The 18,232-nt window shown below is 42.0% G+C and overlaps 1 protein-coding gene across 7 annotated transcripts in view; it reads right to left on the bottom strand.

Annotated features, from left to right (window-relative positions):
• The window catches only part of PDE4D (phosphodiesterase 4D), a 1,603,025-nt gene that overhangs the window by 890,942 nt on the left and 693,851 nt on the right, over positions 1–18,232 (bottom strand). The gene's annotated exons all lie outside the window — the stretch shown is intronic.

Here is an 18,232-nt window from a genome sequence, read left to right as displayed (position 1 = left end):
CCAGTAGTCATGTATGGATGTGAAAGATGGACAATAAAAAAGGCTGAGTGCTGAAGAACTGATGTCTTCAAACTGTGGTGTTGGGGAGGACTCTTGAGAGTCCCTTGGACTGCAAGGAGATCAAATGAGTCAATGCTAAGGGAAATCAACCCTGAATATCCACTGGAAGGACAGATGCTGAAGCTGAAGCTTCAAAATTTGGGCCACCTGATGTGAAATGCCAACTCATTGGACTAGATCCTGATGCTGGGAAAGACTGAAGGCAGGAGGAAAAGAGGATGATAAAGGATGAGATAGTTGGATGACATTACAGACTCAATGTACATGAGTTTGAGCAAACTCCAGGACATGGTGAAGGACAGGAAAGCCTGGTGTGCTGCAGTTCATGGGGTTGCAAGAGTCAGACACGACTGAGTGACTGAACAACAAAATTGTATTTTGGAGTGTAGCTGATTACCCAAACTGTGATAGTTTCAGGTGGACTGAAAAGGGACTCAGCCTTTTCAGGACTATGGCTTAGGGACACAGCCATACATATATATGTATCCATTCTCCCTCAAATTCCCCTCCTATCCAGGCTGCCACATAACATTGAGCAAAGTTCCCTGTGCTGTACAGTAGGGCCTTGTTGGTTATCCATTTAAAATATAGCAGAGTGTACATGTCAGTCCCAAATTTCCTAACTATCTGTCTCTGCATTCATCCCCACTGGCAACCATAAATTCATTCTCTAAGTCAGTGAGTCTGTTCCGGTTTCATAAATAAGTCCATTTCTATCATTTCTGAAAGAATTAGACATTTGTAATAATGATTACACAGCACGAGTTATTTGTGTTAGCTGTGCATGTTAAATGTTTCAACACACCTGGTGCTGTGCCTAGGGTTTTACATGCCTTGTCTCATGAATCAAGGCATTGATCAGAATAACAATCAGATCAGATCAGATCAGTCGCTCAGTCGTGTCCGACTCTTTGTGACCCCATGAATCGCAGCACGCCAGAATAACAATAGAATGACAAATATTACAATCTTCCCTTTAAGTAGGGGAAACTGAGGCCTTGAGAGGGAACACAGATCAACCTTGGTCCTATCCTGGAGTCAGGGCCTGAATTTGAACTCAGCTTTGAAACTAAAGCTCTTGAATCTATTTTACCTGTTGTCTTCTCAAGATTCTGCATTCTCTGAGCTATATGTTGTCTTAAAATGAAAATGCAATCTTAAGAAGCAGAGCAAGAAGAAAGCACAGGTTGCCTAGTGGTTAGTCTCAAGGGAACAGTGATCCTAGGAGAGTTGTCACAGTGCAAAATCTGCAAAGTAGATCAGATGAAAAGAAGGACATCGATTAGGATGACTTCTGACTCTGCAACTAAGTGCAGAAAAGGATATGAGTCAAACCAGACATTGATGAAAAATAGAAACATGGATAAAACAAAAAGACGCCAATAGCAACAATTTGTAGAGAAAGACTTATGAACCTGGCTTTCAACTTAAGTAAACACTGGGGCAGCTCAAAGTGTTGGTAGCCAACGTATCCCAGAGATTTCCCTGCTAGAGAAGACCGTTTATCTGGCAGGGAAAAGTGTAGGATCCAAAGATTAAACAACATTAAGAAGTTCCAGGAAGAAGCCTGAGGTCAGCTCTGGTCATCTGTGGCTCTCGCTCAAAGAGAAACTCCTGAACTTTCACAGACCTAACAAGATGTTGTGGTGTCTTGGCGAAAATTCCCTCTGCTTGATTCTGCCGGACTTCCAACTGCCTGACATCACTGCCCTGGATTCCACATGGAAACCCAGGCACAGTGTGTGCCTCAGGGAAAGATGCTGGGATCAGGGAGGAAAGAAATTGGAAAATGAGTCATGATTAAAATGCTCTTTTGACAAAAAGCTATTTTATGACATCAGGATGTAAAAATCAAAAGAATCCAAAGATGCCAGCAGCTTCAGACTGCCTAAACCAGCAATGCTCACTCCTTTCAAAGTCATGAATCCCACTGCTTCTATAGAATATGTTTCACTATATGTGTCGAAGATTATATATATATATATTATATATAATTGCACACATATATAATTAATGGTATTTCTAATAAGCTAACAATAATTCTTAAAATTAGGTATTACAAAAATAGACCTGAAATATTAAAAGCCTAAACAGTGAACAGGAGCACATAGAGTGAGAAAGGGCAGTCAGCTTAGCATCAAACTCCAAGGAGGAGAGGGGAGAATAAAATGGAAATAACAAAGGAGGAAAAAGAGGACCCTCCCCTACCCCATTCCGTGTTCCACTCTGAAGTGCTTGAGTTTTGAAAGAGGAAGCGGCAAGCACCATAGAGTTGTAGAGGGAGACAGGTAGGTTGAATGAAGGCAAGTTTCAAATAAGTTTCACTTCCAAATAAGAAAGCTCAGGGAGAACTTTCTGAGAATCCATTGGGGACACAGAGAGGAGTTTACTGATTTTAAAATAAAGAGAAATTTCCTCTGGAATTGTGGAACAGCGGCAGTGTTTTCACTTTAGGCATTGTGTCCAGGAATTTGAGGTTTATGGTTAGTTCAGATTCTACTGTTCTGAAATCTTGGTGATGGTGGTGGTGAAGTGTTTGTGTGTGTGTGTGTGTGTGTGTGTCAGGGCGGGGGTGTGATTGGCAGGGCTGCAGAAGAGAAGGTTTGAAGTAATCTTTTGGAAAATGACTTGAAAGGTTTCAAAAATTCCTATGCCCAGGCCTTACATATAGATATTGAATATAACACATGATAAATACAGGCAATATGATTTTCCCTTTTATATGCCAATTGATATGCCAAATTAATAATTACAATAATTACAGTCAAGAGAGACAGAAAACAGAGCTCTAAGGGAGCAGGTCTGAAATAACTTTATATCAAGATCTTAACTGACAGGAAACCAGCCAGTGTTTATAAGTGGTTGGGTGAGGGAATCAATAGTATTTTCACCACAAAGTTTTACATCAAAGTGATCTGGATACTGTCCTATAGAATTAAATGCTCATAATAACAAGCTGCATTTCTCTGAAATAAGAAAATACATATTCAACCTCCTTATCTGTATAAACAAATACACTTTTCTCCATATAAACAAATCTACCCACCACAGAAAGAATCAAGAGTACAGCAAACCTACACCATAAATACAAAAAAAAAAAAAAAATGACAACTTTCCTGAATGCCTATTGTCCTTACTTGCTTTCTTATTTTCAGTAGCTAATGCAATGTTCCTTCACCTCCACTTTCCATCTTATCCATCAAAAGTGAAAGGTTCTATGGGAAGGCAACTTATTCTGAAGTAGGAGGGAAGGGAGCAGGGCACAACCTTTAAAAGAATGACATGGTCTGAGAACACAGCACACACTGACTGGAACCAGATAGGTCCCAGACGACAGAAGATTCGACTTCCAATAGAGCTTAAGCCTCGTTATACACACATTGTAATACATTCACATCTAAATGATACACCCACCAGTGCCATAAAGAGTTCTGAGGCCAACCATACAAGGTTAAAAAGTTGGTGGTGGCCCAATTCCTGGAAATCCCTGGCCTTTTCCTAAAATAATTGGAAAAATCCACCTACTCTTTCACCTATGAAATTACTCAGCACATAAAAACTAACCACGTCATATTTTGAGGCTCTCTTGCCTTCAGAGATGGCCCACACTCTGTGGAGTATGTTTCTCTCTAAATAAATCCACTTCTTTCCTATCACTTTGTCTGGATTCTTTTAAAAATGAAGCAAGAAACTTAAGGTCACTAGGATCAATGCTTGTTACATATTATTAAAAGATATTATCTGCTGGTGCTTATTGACATTTTTACATACATATATTGATGATACTAACTGCACCAGCATAACCACGTTAGTGAAAGTTGAAAAATGAGATCATTATACAGGGAACGATTCGAAATGGAATGATTATGTTTTAATTAGACACCCAATCGTGCAAAATTGTAAGTGGAACTCAGAGGCTATGTGGACTTGGGGGAAGATCAGCGTATCAACCTGTGAAACAGGATCCTTTGTCAGCTCCACATTCGAAGGCCCCATATTCATTTGTCATGCTTCGTGCTCTTTGATCACATCCTTTAGGTAAAGAAAGTGTTGACTGAGCGCTGTCCTTCAGGAAGCCTTGTGAAAATCAAATATATTTGTGAACTGTAGATACAGTTTCATAGGTTAATAGTTACTAATAGCTTGTAATCAATTAACACTCTATTGGGTAAACAGTTCACTTGGAAATTTCAGCAGAAGTGCTGGGGTTCTCCTCTCTGATACTCTAAGGGAGATAGAGCTTGGAGGGGAGGCAGATTTTTTGAGCCTTTTACCATCTACCACTTCAAAACCATCTTCTGATTGTCCCTTTCTACCTCCTCATTAAAACTCACTTTCAGAAAAGGATCTAAAAATACTAATTTACAACCAGATGGTCCTTGCATTTTAAATGGCACAACAAGCCTTATTTCAGTAAATGAATCAAAGAAAGAAAGAAAGAAGTGGCAGTGGTTTGGGGGATGGAGTGGGGTCTTTGGAGCCATATTGGTTTAGTTGAGTCCTTGCTTTGCTGTTTCCTGGATACATGTTCTTAAGAAACATCTTTAATTTCCTCAACTATAAAATGAGGCTAATCATTTCAGGGACAATATAAATTTAGTTGGGAACTTTGTGCATATTAGAAAAGGCTTCCCTCTGGGTAGATGCATCCCCTTAGATACTTGGATTAGCAAGAGGAGTGCACTGGATTTGCGCCCCACTCTCCCCTTCAGTCATACACATTTACTCAGTGGACAAACAACCCTATGGTGCATGAGAATGATACCTAGCTGGCCTTACAATGATTAAAGGAAAAATGTATGTGAGCACTAGATATCACAGGGCCTATGGCTCAGTCCTTACTGACTGAGTAGCTTTTTCAAAGCTACTTTTGGCAACTTCTTTCCAACTTGTATGTTGTCATTGCACATACAAGGTGCATTTATGCATGCATACTCAGGGAATAAGTTGGATTAATAAATAAACAATAAAATTGTAGTAATATTTAACTAGTAAACAATAATAATAATTTTTTTGAACCATTGAGACTCTATGGGGCATGTTATTTACAACTTCGATCATCAGAAAAATTCTGCATACTCTTGATGTGTGGAAACCAGCAAACGCAGACACAGTCTTGCCTAGCATTCCTAAGAGTAAATGGGGAAGAAGACTCCATGAGGAGCACATGGTGCAGGAGCCTGGCTAGCGCTATGTTTATGAAGGGAAGGAACACAATAACTGAAGGTGATGAATTTAGGAGGCCCAATCCCTGTCACAGGAATCCTCTGTCTGTTCTCACAAAGTACTACATCTGGCCAGAGTGAGTTGTTGGATTAGTCCTTCCGTTAAGAATGCGGTTTGTTCAGTCTGAGGCCACAGTGTGACAAAACATTTTTGTTCATGGAGAAAAGTAGAACATCTGTAGTCCTGCCTGTGGGCAGAATGCTTTGGGCCAAGGGCTCTTCCAGGTGGAGACCAGTATTTGCCTTCTTCTTGACTCCTTTTCCCTGGGTGTGCTGCAGACTTAGCAGGGAATAGTGTTGACCTCACAGGAGAGAATTTTGAATAGCAAACCCACTGGCATTCTTTGACTATGAACTCTTTTGCTTGGATTAGTGTTGCTTCCTGGAAGAATATGAATACCCTTCTTTTACAGTATATTACAAAGGAGAAAAAAATTTTAGCTAGTAGCTAAGGATATAAACACGAACGAACACACACACACACACACACACACACACACTCAGGTACCTCCTGCCCCCTCCCACCCAAAGATAATTAATTCATTGGAATGTAGGCTTCAAGGGTTTCCAGGTAAAATTCACCAATTTTAGGAAACTCAAGATTGCTGCAACTCAAGTTGTAGTTTCAGCAAGTTCAAACCAGCTGAAAACAACTCTCAGATTAATTTCAAGTCACATCCCTTCCTATAATTTTATTCCTATAAAATAAAAAAAAATTTGCACACTCCCAAACTGAGACAAAATAATATGGAAAAATCCTCTCAGGATGTCACAGGATGATAATCAAGACTTGTATGTTATTTTTCTTCCAGCAAGTTTCTCAATACCACTATTAATATATTTTTTTAAAAAACTGCAACACCCTATGGCATATAATAAATCAGATGTAAAAATAAAACGTTTTTAATGACAAGAAAAATATTAGGTCAAGACATAATGGCACTCATGTAATAGCATTTAAATTCAGATTCCATTTACATGTGGTAAAGGGGAAATTACTGTCTCAGTTGGCTCTTTCAGTTTTCTGTCGACCAAATGACCAGCTGAATGCCAGAGTCTGGGGGAAAAAACCTCGGTAAAACTAACCTTGCAGAGAGGAATGACGTCACCATACCTTCTCCTCAGTTCAACTCATAAAAATAAAATTATATGTCAAATAAGAAGGATTTGGGGAGAGGAAAGTTCCTCTAAAATACATTTGCACTATTGTTTCCTCTAGTCATTTGTTAAGATAATTGGCTTTTCTGAATTCAAATGCTGGAATCACAATGAATGACCCTCTGTTGAAAGCTTTAGCAAATACATGAGTAACATTTCAACTGCAATCTCTGTTCCGCTTTCCCAAGCAGTATAATGCCTCTGTTTTTTCCAGTCATGGATCTGAAATGGGCCTTGATTCATTAATCAGAGCCATTCTGAATCTTGAGCATGTCACCTGGGTAGGACTTTACCGATTTTTACTTTATGTCCATCTCAGTTCCAACTGGCAATAGGATCAGAGGACATTGTGTAGATAGAGAGAAGCAGTGTGCCTGGCCTGTAGCTCTCCTTCTGGGCTGGCCAGTTCTCCACAAAGGTCTATTAGCTCAGAAGGCAATGGCTAACCTGTTTACCACAAAATGTTCCATCTGGTGCTGCACTGAAGCATTCTTTTATTTTTTTTAAACAACCAAAGAGGTTCATTTTTAACTAAAATTTCAGAAACTACAAACTGACATTCTGCATAGGGTTTGATAATACTGTTAGGTCTCTGTATAACTTTTGATAATACTCAAGACTTGTAGAAATGAGTTATTTAGCTATTCCATAACCAATATTACAAGTCGTCTAGTTAGGAATTTTCACGTGTCCCACAGTGACTTGTAATCCTGCAAATTAAAAGAGATGCTTTTTCATTGCAAAGGAGACAAACAATATGTTCCTTAACACAAAATGCTACTCAATCCACTTGCCTTCAAATGTACACAGTTCATCAGGCACTTTAAGGCAGCAGACACAGGGGGAGCCTAAACGTTACTAAAATAAATCCTTCACCCTGCTCTGTTCTGGGCTGTCCTTCCACATCACCCTCTGCTGAGGGGCTGTATCCCCCACACAGTCACAGTCCTGGCAGCAAGAATACTCTGCAGTAAAGCCAAGCCATGGGGATGGAGCTGGTGACCACCTTTCTCAGGCCAGAGGTGTAGAATCAGGATGCTTATTGCTTATATAAAGGTCAACAGTGATTGTCTGCACAGTGATTGTCTGCTGGGGTCTGTTTATGAGCTGTGTGGTTAGGAGCACCTGTTCACAGTAGACACTCCTGGGTTTGAAATCTATTCTGCTATTAACTATCAGTTATTCTAGAAAGATATCTAGAAAAAGAAAGCATAAAAGAAAACAATCTCCATCACCTTAGTTCAGTTCAGCTCATTTGCTCAGTGGTGTCTGACTCTTTGAGACCCCATGGACTGCAACATGCCAGGCTTCCCTGTTTATCACCAATTTCCAGAGCTTGCTCAGACTCCTGTCCATAGAGTTGGTGATACCATCCAACCATCTCATCCTCTGTCATCCTCTTCTCCCCCTGCCTTCACTCTTTCCCAGCATCAGGGTCTTTTCCAATGAGTCAGTTCTTCACATCAGGTGGTCAAAGTACTGGAGCTTCAGCATCAGTCCTTCCAATGAATATTCAGCACTCATTTCCTTTAGGATTGACTGATGTCCTTTAGGATTGACTGATTTGATCTCCTTGCAGTCCAAGGGACTCTCGAGAGTCTTCTCCAGAAGGGTCTCAGCAGGCAATGGCTAATGGCTATTTAACCACAGTTCAAAAGCATCAGTTCTTTGGCATTCAGCTTTCTTTATGGTCCAACTCTCACATCCATACATGGCAACTGGAAAAAATCATAGCTTTGACTATACGGACCTTTGTCGGCAAAGTAACGTCTCCACTATTTAATATGCTGTCTAGGTTGGTCATAGCTTTTCAACTAAGGAGCAAGCATCTTTTAATTTCATGGCTGCAGTCACCATCTGCAGTGATTTAGGGCTACTGCTGCTGCTGCTGCTAAGTCACTTCAGTCGTGTCCGACTCTGTGTGCCCCCATAGATGGCAGCCCACCAGGCTCCTCCATCCATGGGATTTTCCAGGCAGGAGTACTGGAGTAGGGTGCCATTGCCTTCTCCGTTAGGGCTACTACTAAGTTGAAATCTACTTGTGTCCTTCAAGTTAAAGCCCAACTCCCTGGGTCTCAACCCACCTTTGCCACTTTCTGTTGTGTGATCATGATCAGGACACATAACATCTCTGCCTTGGATTCCTCATCTATATAATAAGAAGAAATAAAATTAAAAGGAAGAGGAAAATGATAAGACCTCTTGGTATTGTTGTGAAGATTGCAATTATATATATATAGCTTAGAACTGTGCTTTTCACACAGTCAGGTATAAAAGTTAGTCATCACCATCATCACCATCATCGTCACCATCACCACCACCACCATCATTAGCAGCACTGTTATAACACGAAGAATGTTAATAATGATTTATGTGACTGTGTTCTAAAGGATAGCCCTCATTTCTGAAGTTGTTTTCCCAGCTTATGAGCATCTTCTCAATTTTCTGCAATGAACATGTATTTCTTTGAAGTGAGCAAAAATAGAACTTATAATTAGAAAATAATGGTGTGGAGACATAAATACAAAGAGGTATAGGAGATAATCTCTTCTACCAAGAATGTGAGGGCTTCCCAGGTGACTTGGAGGTAAAGAATTTGCCTCCAATGCAGGAGACACGGGTTCGATCCCTGAGTCGGGGAGAAGGAAACGGCCACCCTCTCCAGTATTCTTGCCTGTAGAATCCCATGGACAGAGGAGTCTGGTGGGTTACAGTCCATGGGGTCACAAAGAGTCAGACACAGCTGAGCGACTGAGCAAGGCACCAAGGATGTGAAAGTGTAGGTGGGAAATCAGATCATATTATAAACAGATTAAAAGGCAGAGTGTATACAGGAGAATTTGTTTGAAGCCTCAGTTCTGACTCTTACCTTGTCCTGCATCCAGGGAGAGGAAGGGAAAGACAGACAGACAAAGAGGCAGAAAGAGACAGACAGACAACTGAGACAGCGTTGAATAACCAGATTGTGCTAAGTATTTTCGGTTGACAAAGAGATAAGGAGTGACACCGGACAGACCCCCAATAAAATTTCCACTGTACACCCTAATGCCTCCTTAGTTCCTCTCTCACTCTTAGGCACCTTGACTTTCTCATTAATCTTCCCCCTAAATACACCCTTAAGAACCATCCATCATCTATGATCTCTCTGTCACCCTTCTACTAAGGAGGGCATTCCAAGAAGCAAAGAGAAGTGTCCTCTTTGACAGGTTCACACCTCTTATGAGTCTGAACAGATGTTACAAATAAAGACTCTTTCAACTTGATTTCTAGTTTTGTGATATTTGGCAATTCAATGAATCTTTCCCACTGTAGCTTCTTTCTTTCTTTTTCAGAAAATGGAGATGCAATTTACACATAGTGAAATACACAGGTCTTACATGTATAGTTTGATCAAATTTGACAAATACACATATTAGCAGGAGGCAGAACATTTCCATCACTCTAGAATTCCCCTTGGGTAGGGCTTACTTGGAGAAGGAAATGGCAACCCACTCCAGTGTTCTTGCCTGGAGAATCCCAGGGACGGGGGAGCCTGGTGGGCTGCCGTCTCTGGGGTCACATAGAGTCGGACACGACTGAAGTGACGCAGCAGGGCTTACTTTCTTAATATGTACCATGTGCATGGAACAATAACCCTCAGTAATTAGAAGGGTTGCAGTGAGAACCAAGTGAAATGCTCTTCACCAAAGAACCTTGATGGCCACTTTAAGATATATTAGTGTGTAAGTGCTGAATTGGCACTCAGGAGTTTCTGTCATCACAAAAGGAGAGATGGTTAGGAATAGACGGGGAGGGGGTGGCAGGCTACAATACATATTTTAGATAAAAAGCAGCAAGGATGAAAAGTAGAGGCAGGAATGCACACATATTTCTTGCACAAGACATACAAAATGAGGCTGGATCAGAGCCCAGAAGCAGTGGCAGATTTCCTGGACCGTGGAAGGAGGCACTAACTGTGTTCCAGGAGAACCCAGCAGAAGCTTCGTTCTCTCCCTGTGGTGGAGATCACTGAAGAATGGTAATACCTCCTCGGCCTGCCCTTGGAAGGAGGTCAGAGTGGACAGGGATGTGCAGAGAAGGTGCTCCTGGACCCCACACTCCAGGATTGCAGTTCTCTCCTCCAAAGGGACCCCTGCTCACTCCTCCCACCCTTCTCCCACATCCAGCGGCCATCTCAATATTTTGCACACCTATCTGTCACAGAACAGAAAGTAGCAGCTACTGGAAACCCAGCAGGATGTCAGAGTCCAGAACACCAGAGTTTCGATCCCGACTCAAATTGCACACTCTCCTAACTTGGGAGAGTCCCCCTGACACTGTCTCCATGTTCCCACAGCTGTTAGTGGCACTCATCACTAGATACATACTTGAATCCCAGTTCTGCCCATCCTTTGCAGCATCTGCTGTGTAGAGGGCACCACCCCAGTGAGATGTGGGGAATAGCAGATCCCTGCCCTCCACGCTTTCCAGGTGAAGTCAGGAGTCTCCAGAGGAACCCCGACCCCAACTTCAGGATGGCGGTTGAGACTCCGTGGCCTCACACGTGCTCTCAGGGAGGGTGGGGAGTGGCACAGAGCTCCCCGCCCTGCTCAGTCCGTCTTTGCCTCTCTTCCCCTCTGTTGTGCACCCTCCCAGCACCTCATTTACTTCTCACAATCTCCTGTGTTTTAAAATAGATGCTAAGTCATCATTCCCATCTTACAGATGGGGACACTGAGGCACTGAGACGTTAAGTAGTTTGCTGAAGGTCATACACCACCAGCGGTAGCCCCAAGACTAATACCACATAGTCAAGACCCAGAACCTGTGAGCACCGTTGCCTTTCAAACAGAAAGTAGCTTCTTGACACCAAAAACTTGAGCCTCCCGCCTTGTTTCTCCATTCCCTCCCCCTCTCTGTATACCCTATGTCCACAGATGATTGATTCTCATGTCTGCCCCTTATTCAGCCATCTGACTCCACCAAGCCAAGGCCATCATGTCCTCACAGGTGCCCTGGAAGAAAAGCTCCTGACAGGTCTCCCTGCTTCTAGGAATCATGTCTGCAACAGGCCTTCTGGGGAAAGACTCAAATTTTTGCTTCCGTGTGTTATGTTCAACTCTCATCCCCATACCTGACTCCAAAATCTTTACCTGGAATTCAAGGCTTCCCTCACCTAGGCTGCTTGGTACTCTGTGATGACCTAGATGGGTGGGATGGGAGGGAGGTCCACGAAGGAGGGGATATATGTATACACGAACCTGAGTTATTTCACGGTACAGCAGAAACTAACACAACACTATAAAGAAACTATACTCCAATTAAAAAAAAAAAAAAAGCTGAATTACTTTCCTTCTCAGTGTGGGAATTGTCTAGCCAGTCAGTCGTGGTTTTTCATTTACTCAACAATACTTGAGCAACTACTATATACTAGGCACTAAGCCTGGCAGTGTCTGTCTAATTCTACTTTCTACTTCAAGGTCTATCCACGTCCAACTCTCAGCCATCTCTGAAACTACTGTAGCACTTGGGGTCTATGCCACCTTTCAGTCTGTTAATGTTGCATGTCTTGACATTTTACTTTTCCAACTGGACTCTAAGCTCCTTGCATGAAAGAGATATATCCCACATGTCTAAGCGATCAATCTAGAGTCTGAAATGTGTGCTCCACTTGGGCTGAGATATGAAACTCAATGCTATTTTTTTTGTTGTTTGTTTCATGATGAATTCAAAGTGCTGAGAAGATGCCTGTTTCATGCTAGGGCATCAGAAAACATTTGCTAAATGATGAATTAGTCTCCTTCTACAGTTGGTAGGATCCCTAGTATATACTATGTGCTTTAAACCAATACCTAAATCAGTCAATTCAGTTCAGTTGCTCAGTTGTGTCCGACTCTTTGCGACCCCATGAACCACAGCATGCCAGGCCTCCTTGTCCATCACCAACTGCCGGAGTCTACTCAAACCCGTCCATTGAGTTAGTGATGCCATCCAATCTGAATAATTGAGTGTTTAACATCAATTATGAGATTTTTCTAGACCATCTGAAAAAAACCGAACCATCTTTGAAAAGTTAAAAATATATATATTTTTTGCATTAAACGACATACCAGAAGATCCTAAAAGCTCTATGTAGTTGTTCCAAGAACAGATAGAACCCCATAGCTCCTTGTGTTAACTCCTTTCAATTGTGTCTGACTCTTTGTGATGCTATGGACTGTAGCCTACCAGGCTCCTCTTCCATGGGATTCCCCAGGCAAGAATACTGGAGTGAGTTGCCATTTACACCTTCAGGGAATCTTCCCAACCCAGGGTCGAACCTACGTCTCTTACATTTCCTGCATTGCCAGGTGGGTACTTTACCACTAGCACCACAGGCAAGCCCCATAGCTCCTTGCAAATGAATATTCCCCAATCTTCTGAAGAATAAAAATAATAAAATGTGCTCACTACTTGTACTATATATTATCCATGGCTTATCAGTATGCATTGCTCATTGAGATGTTCTGCTTGCGGGGATTCATTCCCTCACTTCAGTGTTACTATCGCTGCTCAGTAATACTGACAAATTGTTAACATCCATAGATAGTTGCATATCATTTACATACTTTAATTAGAGTGTTAGAATCATCGTATTTTGGTTGGAAGGAATCTTACTCAATATCTAGATGTCTACACGCTTTCATTTTTTTTAAGTATTGAAAGTTGTATTTTTAAAACTAGGATCTTACAAAGGGTTTAGTGTATAATGAGATAAAAGTGAGTTGTTCTTGTTGAAAACTGGGGGTGGGTGGGTGGGGAGAGTGGCAGAGAGTCCAGAGCCCCATCTGCTCACCCTGCCCTTTACCACTCCCCACTCCTCACTGCTGAGTCCATAAATTATGACACATACAGTGTGAATTACACCTGACCAGGTCTAGCCCCTTACTTAACACAGAAGAGAGAAGACTCAAAGAGGGCAGGAAATATCATTCAGCTGGTCAGGAGTGGAGCCATGAGGGGTTCCTGCCCTCCAGCACAGGGGTCTTTCCACCACTCTGTACACACTGAACCAAGGTCTTTACTGGAAATGCCATTCTCACCTAACTCCTTCCAGGCATTTTCCTACCTTCATGCTAGGCATCTACTTCCCTCTGACAAGGCTGGTATTGGTTTCTCTTTCTTGTTGCACTTATTTTCAATTAAAATATTTTAAAAATTTATTGTAGTTGATTTACAATATTGTGTGAATTTGTACTGTACGGCAACATGATTCAATTATCTATCCACGTATCTATTTATATTCTTTTCCATAATGGTTTATCACAGGATACTGAATATAGTTCCCTGTGCTATACCGTAAGATTTTGCTCTTTGCCTTTGGCTTTTGAACCCAGACTTTAGGAAAGGCCAGATTACCAGCCTGTTTAACAACTCCTTTCCATGCTCCCTAAATTGCTTTCAGCCACCTCCCAATATTTCTGTCCTGAAAATAGTTAGGTTAGCACTTAGCAAAGGTGTGCTGGTGAACTGTTTAGTTTCCACAGAGCACCTTTCACCTCTGAGCCCAGTGTCCACAGGGAGATTTTCATGGCTGAGAGACGAAGGCAAACATTCACATATGTCAGTCCATTTATAAAGCAGCATCACTGAAAGCCCCATGACTTTAAAATGGTACCTTTGCAAACAGATATCTCTTCTTTTATTATTATTATTATTGTACATTTACACAGACACACATCATTAGTTCTTTATTGACATCCTGTTTTATTTTTATCTGGGTTTAATGCTAGCTGTGAGTGTCATCATAAAACTGGCTTCCAGAATACCTACTGATAGGGAAGAGGAAAAGGATGAAACAAAACTCCATGCCATATGGGAGAGGAGAGTCCTTAGCATCCCTGCTGTCTGAGTTAGTGAATGGCAGATGCAGCGTGCAGGGCGGACGTAGGGCCAGAGGAGGGAAGGGGCTCATAGGCTGCCTTGGAGAGCGTCTCTGCTCACAGCTCTGTGGGAGGGTGGAGCATGTCATCACCAGAGTGGTCAGCTCTGAGGCCTGAGGTCCACAGTCCAGAGAGAAACCCAAGGCTGCTGGGTCAAAGGCAAACAGGATCCCCAGAAGGTGGAAACCCAACATTTAATCGGCTCACACCAACTTAAGTACCAACAACTCTATTCCTCCTCCAATTCCTGCCTGGCTGGAGTTATCATTTTTTTTTTTTTTCCAATCTTTTCTGTTTTTGCAGGGCTGCGGCTTAGACTTCATTCTGTTCTTATCATTCAATTTTGCTTTGGGGAGAACACTCTCACGAAATGAATTTTTGGGACTAGATTACCTCATTTCAATGACAGACTGAATTTCAAATATGTAATTTAGGCTTCCCCAAGCTGGGTGGCTTTTGACTCTATATTATTTTTCATATGGTGGAAGTGAGATATGAATCATTTTAATAACTCCTCACATCACATCCACCTACTCCTTCTCTTGGACAAGTGATATTCAGACATGTGAGCCATGCACATCAAAGCGAGCACAGGAAGTCACAGCCGGGACCAGAGGGCTTCCAGAAAAGTCATGGAATCCTGGCCCACATTAGAAGAAATGCAATGCCTGCTATAGGGAGAGGTCATACATTTGACTGCTCCCACCAGACTGTATGCACTGCTGTGTATTCAGTTCTGTCCAGACACATTTTAAGATGATACTGAAATACAATCAAATATGGCCTAAATTCATGCCCTGGCCTTCAGCATCTTATATGATAGGATCCCTATATACTTTCTATCAGGCTCACCACCCTCTCCCGCAAACTCTCCTCCTCTGCGTATTTTTTTGTTTCTACATCAGGCCTAGCTTATTCTACCCCAGACTATTCTCTTATAGTTTCCCCTGTTCAAAAGCTCTTTCTTTTCCTTGCAGATTATTTTTCCTCAATCAGGTCCTGGAGATGCCTTCCCTAATGACCAAATATAAAGCACATGCATACACACATTACCATTCAGATAGTGATTGGTGCCAAGGTAACAATGACACAGGGATGAATGGGGAAGGAACAAGCTGTGTGTGTGTGTGTGTGTGTTTGATCTTCCACCTCCCTCCACTCCTCCTCCGTAAGCTCCATGAAAAAGCTTTGCATTGTGGTCTGCTCTATCACCAATTTTCAGAACAGTGCTGGCACATGGCTGAAACTCATTAAGTATTTGTTCAGTGAATCATAAGTAAATGAAGACAGTATGTCTTGTGTCAGCTGACCAGGGTGGTGAGAGTACAGAAGGGGATTATCTGTAAAACTATTGGAGCAAGTGGAATTTTAGCCTGGGAGAGAGCAGATTCAGAGAAGCCATGGTAACGGTCATAAACAGTCTGAGGGACTCCACATGGCAAAGGGACTGGTGAGGTCACAGGCAGGAAATCCAATGTGTATCTTTCAGCCTTTGTCAGGGAAAATTTTTATAGGAAGGCTCTTAGAAAAACAGGGGCTTCTTCCTTAGATCAGGCTTTCTCTAAACGTGAAGCATCAGGGAAAGACTTGGACTTACTGCAGATGGTGATTGGAGCCATGAAATTAAAAGACGCTTACTCCTTGGGAGGAAAGTTATGACCAACCTAGACAGCATATTCAAAAGCAGAGACATTACTTTGTCAACAAGGGTCCGTCTAGTCAAGGCTATGGTTTTTCCAGTGGTCATATATGGATGTGAGAGTTGGACTGTGAAGAAAGCTGAGCGCCAAAGAATTGATGCTTTTGAACTGTGGTGTTGGAGAAGACTCTTGAGAGTGCCTTGGACTGTAAGGAGATCCAACCAGTCCATCCTAAAGGAGATCAGTCCTGGGTGTTCATTGGAAGGACTGATGCTGAAGCGGAAACTCCAGTATTTTGGCCATCTCATGCGAAGGGTTGACTCATTGGAAAAGACCCTGATGCTGGGAGGGATTGGGGGCAGGAGGAGAAGGGGACGACAGAGGATGAGATGGATGGATGGCATTACCGACTCAATGGATATGAGTTTGGGTAAACTCCGGGAGTTGGTGATGGACAGGGAGGCCTGGCGTGCTGCGATTCATGGGGTCACAAAGAGCCAGACACGACTGAGCGACTGAACTGAACTGAACTGAACTGAACTTTTGGATGTAGAAGGCAATTCTACCATGGACAAGACAATATACAGGAATTGTAGAATGAGAGGAAGTTGATTCTAGAAGAAAGATCATTTGTTTTAATTCTTCACTCAGAAAAGAGGAATCAAAGGGTAAAAGAAGTACCAGGGTTTGTCCCAGGGTACAGTGGATACAGTTGGCTGCCTAATCCCACATCTATTTCCAGACTATTGTCTCTTACTCATTTCCAATACTGAGGCTGGAAAGACTAAACACTAATTTTTTTAGCTTCTCTTATAATTGAGCTGACATATTGATATAGTTCTAGCCAATGAAAAATAAATGAAAGAATAGTGGCTAGTTCCAGAATAAATTTGCTTTCCTGATAAAGCAGACAGAAGGGGTTGTTGCTGCCTTTCCCTTTCTTGAATTGAAAGTAAATGTGATGTCTAGAGCTGCAGACGTTTTATGAGTATTAGAGAAAAACCAAGAGAAGTACAGAGATTCTGGCTCTCCCATTGTACTGGCCCAAGGCCAGCAGACTTTTGTTTTCAAGTCCTTTGAGACTTTTTCATTTGTATAAATGACCTTTAGTTGGGTTTTCTTGCAAGTGAAAACAGGTTTAATTGACATGGAGGTATTATAGAAGATGTTAGAGTTAAGATTAACTTTATTTTAATGTTTAATTTTATATAATTATATATTTGTGTATTATGTATAGTATATTAATTTTATATTTCCTTATGTTCAGGCAGGTGGCTTTTTCACTGTACAGACTCACTCAATTATCAACTATTGTGAAATGCCTGTTGTGTTCCAGACACAGTGCTAGGACCTGGTGAGTATGTTGGGGTCCCTGGCCATACAAAAATCTACTCTGCTAGAAAACAAAGACTATACTAATGGATACATGATTATGATTCAATGCGATAAAATCTATGATGGGGGATGCACAGGATGTCAGGACCATGGAGAAGTCCTAGTTCCAAGATGCTAAAGGGACAAAGAGTGCATCCTCAAGGAGAAGATGTCTGCTGACAGCTGAGACCTAAATGGAGAGCAGAGGTTGAGCAGATGGGGCAGGGGTGGGAGGGAAAGGGTCTCTGAGCAAAAGGAGACTGCAGTGCAGAGGGGGAGGCCCACTCAAATGCTGCAGGTAGTTTGCCAAGACGGAAACCCAGTGTGGGCATGGTGAAAAGATGGCTGCAGAAAGATGGGTGGGAGGCACCAAAAGGTGAATCTGGAGGGATGAGCAGGAGCCAAATAAGAAAAGGATCTTATTTGCCAAGGTGATGTGTGGAGAAGGGATCCAGGAACAGGTCCTAGAAAGCTACTGAATTTTCAAAAGTAGGATGTGACCAAGCAGATTTCCATTTAAGAAAAATTATCCTGGTGGAATGGTGGGGCATAAGCTGGTGGGGAGAGGTGTAAGGGCAGTTCAAGATTGGGAGTTAGGGAGGTGAAATAGGAGGCAAAAATGATTGGGTCAGAATTTAAGAGAGTATCTTTGATTACCCAAGGACTTGAAGACTTAGGTCCACACACACATAGATGTTTACAGTAGCTTTATTCATAATTGCCCAAACTTGGAAGCAACCAAGATATCTTTCAGGAAGTGAATGGATATGTAAACTGTAACACGTCTAACCAATGGATTATTATCCAGTGCTGAAAAGAATTGAGCTATCAAATCATGAAAGGACATGAAGGAGCCTTACATGCACATTACTAA

Source organism: Bos javanicus, chromosome 20, assembly GCF_032452875.1.
Source record: "Bos javanicus breed banteng chromosome 20, ARS-OSU_banteng_1.0, whole genome shotgun sequence".
In the NCBI taxonomy this organism is placed as follows: Eukaryota; Metazoa; Chordata; class Mammalia; order Artiodactyla; family Bovidae; genus Bos; species Bos javanicus.
Note: the sequence above shows the minus strand (reverse complement) of the source record. Positions and strands in the feature narration are given on the sequence as shown.